Below are 8,780 nucleotides of genomic sequence, written 5' to 3'. Positions count from 1 at the left end.
TTATTAATTATCTAAATTTTTCTAAATTTTTTTTTCTCCAACAATTTCTTTAATTCTTTTTCTTTAATTATTCTTTTTCTTTCTTACTCGTCTTCATCATCGTCAAACACAACGATGGATTTTAAAAATCACCAAAATCAAATCTTCATCACTCAAATTTTGCCTCCTCATCTTCTGCAATCAGTTTTTTTTTATCTTTATCTCCTCCCCCCACCACCATTGTTGAAGCTTCAAAACCTAATTAGGTTTTTATTTAAAGATTTAGGGATTTCACAATTTAGAGATTGGATTTGCCAAAATTACTTGTTTGGTATACAATTCGGGTTGGTAACTCAATTTATGTGACGATTAGATCTTTGCATTGTTGAATCATAGTGATTATTAGGTAGATTGGAATTAAAATCCGAGTTCATCACCAAATCTGCAGACAACTGGTACGAATGGTACAACTAAGAGATAAGAGGACAACTAGCACAACTGGTACAACTATGAGATAGAGGACAACTGGTACAATTAGGTATAACTAAGACAATTTAAATAATTACTGATTAAAAATTCTTTGATTATAATTGCAAATCGGGTTGTAACCCAGTTTTATATGACGATTAGGTATTTGCATGAAAAATTTCATAAATATAGTCGTTGAATCGTAGTAATTCTTAGATAAATTATAATTAAACCTGAGTTCATCACCAAATTTCCAGAGAACAACTGGTACAAATGGTACAACTAAGAGATAAGAAGACAACTAGTACAACTGGTACAACTAGAACAACTACGAGATAGAAGACACCTAGTAAAAATGGATATACCTAAGACAACTTGAATAATTTTTAATTGAGATTTTTTTTTATTATATTTTCAAGGGAGAATGAGCATCAGCCACACAAGCAATTCAATAGATTTTATATCATTTAATTCTTCATATTTCGAGCAGATAACTTATTCGGTATTAGTCGATAAGATATTGTATGTAAGAAGATTGCGATATATAAAACTAAACAGCTTTGGAATAGATAATTTATATGAAGAATGAATTGCATATATAAATGAAACTAGGTGGAGTATTTTTGATAATAAACAAGAATTATTTGTCTTACTGCCGAATTAAACAAAAAAAAAAACAAAAATGTGGTTTCTATTCTCAAAAAAACATCGTCGAAAGACAAAAACAGATAATAAATTAGATAAGTATTTCAGGGCAAAAGTAGCATGGAAACTTAATTTGTGTATGTTTTCAGGTTTATTTTATCCGAAGAGATTTTATTTTAGCTAAGAAAATTATATTTTAGCCAGTGAATTTTTATTTTGGATAGCCACATTATTCATTTTAGCAGAGAAAAATTTCCCAAATGGGGATAAATAAGGTACAGTTAGACACATATATACAATTATCTGTAACTCCTTAATTTAAAAACAAGGTACTGCTGAATGAATGATTCAACTTATTTCGGCCTTAGAGTGTACATAAATATTTTGGAGTTATTTGTATTTTGAATTTTTTGGATTTCTTTGAATTCTTACATTACTATTTATTTTGGAGTTATTGTATTTTGGATTTCTTTAATTTCTTGCATTGCTATTTATTTTGGAGTTAGGTGCAATTACGTAATGAGTTTTTCCAGGGTAACTAGGTGCAGCTAGGTACAATTACGTTATGAATTTTTCCAGGGCAACTAAGTGCAACTAGGTACAATTACGTTATGAATTTCTCCAGGGCAACTAGGTGCAACTCGGGACAACTATATTTTAATTGTAGTGTTAAAAAATAAATTCTTAAAATTATTTACTTAAAAACAATACAACTCATACCTTAAAAACTGTTTTTTTCACATTTATACTAGAAAGAATAAAATCAAACTTTGTTTTGTTCAAAGAACCAAATATTTTTGGTTTCACTTGAAATAAGCCCTTATGTTATAAGAAAGTCTTTTGACAATGTTATCCATCTTATGCAAGCGTCTATGCAAAAATATAAGAAATAGAAAAATAATAACACAAAGCATATGGGGCTGCTATATAATGTTCGGAATTCTTGTGGACAACTAGAACATAAAAATTTATGACGAAGGACAACTGAAAAAACTACAAAATCGATCAAAGGACAACTATTACAAATTTTGGACAACTGGATAACTAGGTACAATTATGTTGTCAGTTGTAGATGCACGTGTGAGATGGCGGCTGAGAATAATTTTTTTTTTATCCATTTAGACACGTATATAATTTAAAATTATAATTAAAATCGATTAAAAATTAATAAAATAGACATGTGTGCCGACAAAAAGGACATGTGCGCAGGCAAAGTACCACGTGCGCCGTCAATTTTGTACATAGTTATACCCAGTTGTCCAGTTGTCCAAAATTCTTCATAGTTGTCCTTTGGCGATTTTAGCAGTTTTTCCAGTTGTCCCTTGATATAAATTATCATTTTGTAGTTGTCCACATGATTTTAGACTATTGTAGTCCTTTTACAATATTTTCATATTATAATTGATGCAAAATTATATTTTTGGCTCTTTTCCATCATAAGATTGTTAACATTATCAATTCTTTGTATCATAAAGGGTGTTTGATGTGAAACCAATAATATGTATTAGAAAAATGATAATTTCATGTTATCCATCTTTTTAATTTTTTTCCTTATAGTTTACAACTTTTTTACATTTTTAGGTGAATGTTTGCTTTATATTCATACTTTTATCACTATTAATTTCTAATGAAAGAATTACATATAGTTGTACATATGTGTCCAGTTGTACCTTGTTTATTTCCATCCGGAAAGCATCCTCGGCTAAAAATAAAATCCTTTAGACTATATTGACTTTCCTAAGTGTCCAGTTATCCGTCAAAGTAACATGTGCACCTATGTGCGATATCAATTTTTGTACATAGTTATACCTAATTGTACTAGTTGTCCTTCTCTGCAAATTTGGTGATGAATTGAGGTATAATTATAATTTACCTAAGAATCACTATGATTCAATAACTTTATTTAAGAAATTATCAATGCAAATACCTAATCGTCAGATAAACCTGGGTTACCAATCCGATTTGCAATTATAATAAAAGAATTTCCAAACAGCAATTATTTAAGTTGTCTTAGTTATACCTAATTGTATCAGTTGTCCTCTATCTCATAGTTGTACCAGTTGTACTAGTTGTCCTCTTATCTCTTAGTTGTACCATTCGTACCAGTTGTCCTTCTCTGCAGATTTGATGATGAATTCTGGTTTTAATTCTAATTTATCTAAGAATCACTACAAGTCAATAACTATATTCAACAAATTATATATGCAAAGATCTAATCGTCATATAAATTGGGTTACCAACCCGATTTGCAAATCTCTAAATAAAAACCCTTAATTGTGAAATCTAATCCCTAAATTGTGAAATCCTCAAATCTCTAAATAAAAACCTAACTGAGTTTTGAAACTTCAACAATAATGGTAGAGAAAGGAGATAAAGACAAGAAATTGATTACAGAGGATGAAGAAGGAGAAGAGGAGGAAAAGACAAAAGCAAAAAAATGAGATTTAGAAGGTTTGGGGTTGAAGATGAAGACATGAATTGGAAAGAAGAGAAAACAAAAATCATATTTTTAATTAATTTTCGTTTTACTTTTAATATATTAATTACGAAATTATTTAAATATTATTTTTGGATAAAATCAGATATGCCATAAACCAATTCATTAAGGGTAAAATGGGATTTTCATGTGATTTATGGCACCCAGACTATAATATGGCACAGCAGATTTTTTGTTTACAAATTATGGCATCTGAGCCATTAATTCAGATATACGAGCGCTCCGCTGAAAAGCCATAAATCCCTACAAAACAGGCTAAAATGCCAAGTAATTTCTTTTCGATTTTTTTTAATAAGGTTAACCCTGAAAATTCTTCCTTTCTCCTCATATGTCAAGTTATTAACAAAAAAAGGGGTAATATCTACCCGAATTCAACCCACCCGATAACCCATTTTATTTTTCATTTATTAATTACCTAAATTCTTTTTCTCTTCTCCAGAAATTTCTTTTAATTCTTTTAATTAATTTTCTTTAATTCTCCTTATATTTTTTTTTCTTATTCTCCTTCGTCGTTAAAACATCGACAGATTTTGAAAACCACCAAAATCTCAATTTCATCATCCAATCCTTGCTTACTCATCCTCTGCAATCAGTTTCTGTCTTTATCTCCTCTCCCCATCATTGAAGATTCAAAATCCAGTTAGGTTTTTGTTTGGAGATTTGGGGATTTTACAATTTAGGGATTGAATTTGTCAAAATTGCTTGTTTGATATGTAAATCAGGTTGGTAACCCAGTTTATGTGATGATTAGGTCTTTGCATAGATAATTTATCAAATATAGTTGTTGAACCGTAGTGATTCTTAGGTAGAAAAATCCGAGTTCATCACCAAATCTGCAGAAGAGGACAACTGGTATGAATGGTACAACTAAGAAATAAGAGGACAACTGGTACAAATATGAGATAGAGGACAACTGGTACAAATATGTATAACTAAGACAACTTAAATAATTGTTGATTGAAAATTCTTTTATTATAATTGTAAATCGGGTTGGTAATCCAGTTTTATATGACATAGGTATTTGCATGAATAATTTCTTAAATATAGTCGTTGAATCGTAATGATTCTTAGGTAAATTATAATTATACCTGAGTTCATCACCAAATCTGCAGAGGACAACTGGTACGAAATGTACAACTAAGAGATAAGAAGACAACTAATACAACTGGTACAACTAGAACAACTATGAGATAGATGACAACTAGTACAAATGGATATACCTAAGACAATTTGAATAATTGTTAATTGAGAATTTTTTATTATACTTTCAAGAGATAATAAGCATCAACCACACAAGCAATTCGATAGATTTTATATCATTTAATACCTCATATTTAGAGCTGATAACGTATTTGGTATTAGTAGATAAGATATTGTATGTAAGAAAATTGCGATATATATATGAAACTAAACAACTTTGGAGTAGATAATTTATGTGGAGAATGAATTTCACATATAAATGGAACTAAGTGGAGTATTTCTGATAATATACAAAAATTGTTTGTCTTACTGCCGAATTAGTCAAAAAAAAAAGTGGTTTCTATTCTCCAAAAAAATCGCCGAAAGACGAAAAACGGATAATAAATTAGATAAATGGTCTCAGAGCAAAAGTAGCATGGAGACTTAATTTGTGTATATTTTCAGGTTTATTTTATCCGAAAATATTTTATTTTAGCTAAATAAATTACATTTAAGCAGAAAAATTTTCATTCTGGATAGCCACATTATTCATTTTAGCAGAGAAAATCTTTCCAAAATGGGGATAAACAAGGTACAGTTAGACACATATATACAATTATCTATAACTCCTTAATTTTTAAAAAAAGTACAGCTGAATGAAGGATTCAACTTATTTCAGCCTTAGAGTGTACATGTGTATTTTGGAGTTATTTGTATTTTGGATTTCTTGGATTTCTTTGATTTCTTGCATTATTATTTATTTTGGAGTTATTTGTGTTTTGTATTTTTTGGATTTCTTTGATTTATTGTATTACTATTTATTTTGGAGTTATTTGTATTTTGAATTTCTTGGATTTCTTTGATTTCTTGCATTACTATTTTCAATTTCTCGAGGGCAACTAGATGAAACTCGGTGCAATTACTAATGAATTTCTCCAGGGCAATTAGGTGCAACTAGGTACAATTAAGCTATGAATTTCTCCAGGACAACTAGGTGCAACTTGGGACAACTATATTTTAATTGTAGTGTTAAAAAAAATTTCTAAAATTATTTACTTAAAACCAATACAACCCATACCCTAAAAACTGTATCTTTTCACGTCTATACTAGAAGGAAGAAAATAAAACTTTGTTTTGTTCAAAGAACCAAATATTTTTGGTTTCACTTGAAATAGCCCTTATGTTATAAGGAAGTCTTTGGCAATATTATCCAGCTTATACAAGCGTCTATGCAAAAATATAGGAAATAGAAAAATAATAACGCAAAACACTTGGGGCTGCTATATAATGTTCGAAATTCTTGTGGACAACTAGAACATAATAATTTATGTCGAAAGACAACTGAAAAAACTACAAAATCGATCAAAGGATAACTATTACACATTTTGGACAATTGGACAACTAGGTACAACTATGTTGTCAGTTGTAGACGCACGTGCGCCGACAAAAAGAGACATGTGCGCAGTCAAAGTACCACGTGCGCCGTTAATTTTGTACATAGTTGTATCCAGTTGTCCAGTTGTCCAAAATTCTTCACAGTTGTCATTTGGCGATTTTAGCATTTTTTCCAGTTGTCCCTTGATATAAATTATTACTTTGTAGTTGTCCACATGATTTTTGACTATTGTAATCCATTTACAACATTTTCATACTACAATTTATGCAAAATCATAATTTTGGTTTTTTTCCATCATAAGATAGTTAACATTATCAAAGTCTTGATTGTATCATAAAGAGTGTTTGATGTGAAACCAATAATATGTATTAGGAAAACAATAATTTCATGTTATCCATCTTTTTAATTTTATTTTTTATAGTTTATGACTTTTTTCATTTTTTAAGTGAATGTTTGCTTTTTATATTTATAGTTTTATCATTATCATTTTCTAATGAAAGAATTGCATATAGTTTTACATATGTATCTAGTTGTACCTTGTTTATTTCCATACGGAAAGCATTCTCGGCCAAAAATCAAATCTTCTAGATTAGATTGACTTTCCTAAGAATCCAGTTGTACCAGTTGTACTAGTTGTCCTCTTATCTCTTAGTTGTACAATTCGTACCAGTTATCCTCTGCAGATTTGGTGATGAATTCATGTATAATTATAATTTACCTAAGAATCATTACGATTCAATAACTATAGTTAAGAAATTATCCATGCAAATACCTAATCGTCATATAAAACTAGGTTACCAACCCGATTTGCAATTATAATTAAAGAATTTTTAATCAGCAATTATTTAAACTAAACTTAGTTATACATAATTGTACCAGTTGTCCTCTATCTCATAATTGTACCAGTTGTACTAGTTGTCCTCTTATCTCTTAGTTGTACCATTCGTACCAGTTGTCCTCTTCTGGAGATTTTGTGATGAACTCGGGTTTTAATTTCAATCTACCTAAGAATCACTACGATTCAACTAACTATATTCGATAAATTATCTATGCAAATACCTAATCGTCACATAAAACTGGGTTACCAATCCAATTTGCATACCGAACACTCAATTTTTGTAAATCCAATCCCTAAATTGTGAAATCCCTAAATCTCCAAATAAAAACCTAACTGGTTTTTGAAACTTTAACAATGGTGGTGGAGAAAGGAGATAAAGACAAGAAACTGAATGCATATGATGAAGAAAGAGGAAAAAGAGGAAGAGGCGAAAGATGAGATTTAGCAGGTTTGAGGTTGAAGACGAAGAGATGAATCCAGGAAGAAAAGAAAAACAAATTTTTTATTTTTTAATTAATTTTCGTTTTAATTTTAATATATTAATTAAAAATTTATTTAAACATCATTTTTTTATAAAATCACATATGCCACAAAATCAATTCATTAAGGATAAAATGGGATTTTCATGTGGTTTATGGCACTCAGATTATATTATGGCACTACAGATTTCTTTTTTCCAAATTATGGCATATGAGCCATTAAACCGAGATATACCCCAGGCCACGTTTGTAAGAAATCACAATTGCTATTGATGGTTGGCAAAGACGACGACAATGCCGGTGACGAGGAAGAGCCGAGACAGGGGTAGACGAACCAGAGATCTCCCTGCAATCTCTGACAGGATGGGATTCTCCGAAAACTCTCTGTATTCGCACGATTATCACTAATTAGCAACTGGTGACCCTCATAGACAGTGGCTCCACACATAATTTTATAAGCGAAAAGACAAGAAATCGTTTGAACCTGAAGATAACAACCACAAAACCATTCACTGTCAAAGTCGCAGACGGGTTTCCACTCATTTGCAGAGGCAAATTCGCGAAGGTTGCAGTCAATCTCGGCGGAGTCATCTTCAAAATCTATTTGTTCAAAATCTATCTGTTCGCTATGCTGTTGACGGGATTGGATTTGGTAATAGGAATTCAATGGCTTGAACAGTTGGGCCCAACTATTTGTGATTGGAAAACCCAATCAATGGAGTTTACGTGGGCTGGCGCTCAGAGAATTATTTATGGGCTTAAGCATGTGAGGCAAGATTAGGCCGAACGTGTTTGGCTCTCCGAATCATATATATAAAAGAATGGTTTTACTCTTTTTCTATTGGGCCACTTGGCATTTTAAAAAAAAAATATTTTATTTTATTTAAACTACACAATTAAACTATATTAATTTTTTGAACAAAAAAACTACATTGAGTTAAAACCATATTTAATTCAATCAACCACATGCATGTAATGTATTCATCTTTTTCTTAACAAAAAATTATATATAAATAATTTGCTATTTAACTACATTAATGGTGTCAAATAAAACGTATGCAATTAACACCATATGTAAATAATTAAATCACATATATAAAGAAATGTTGCATTGTTTCTCAAGTATTTCACTGAACTTTAAAAAATTAAATCATATATAAACTATATTTTCCATCTTAATGACCAAAATTAAAAATATCATAACTCATAAAAAAACTCCTTGACAAAAATAAAGCAATTGTGGAAATAAAAGTAATGTATATCATTTGATTTAGCTTAATTGGTTATGAATTATTAATA

This window comes from Eutrema salsugineum, unplaced genomic scaffold (genome assembly GCF_000478725.1).
Source record: "Eutrema salsugineum unplaced genomic scaffold, Eutsalg1_0 scaffold_15, whole genome shotgun sequence".
Classification (NCBI taxonomy): Eukaryota; Viridiplantae; Streptophyta; class Magnoliopsida; order Brassicales; family Brassicaceae; genus Eutrema; species Eutrema salsugineum.
Note: the sequence above shows the minus strand (reverse complement) of the source record.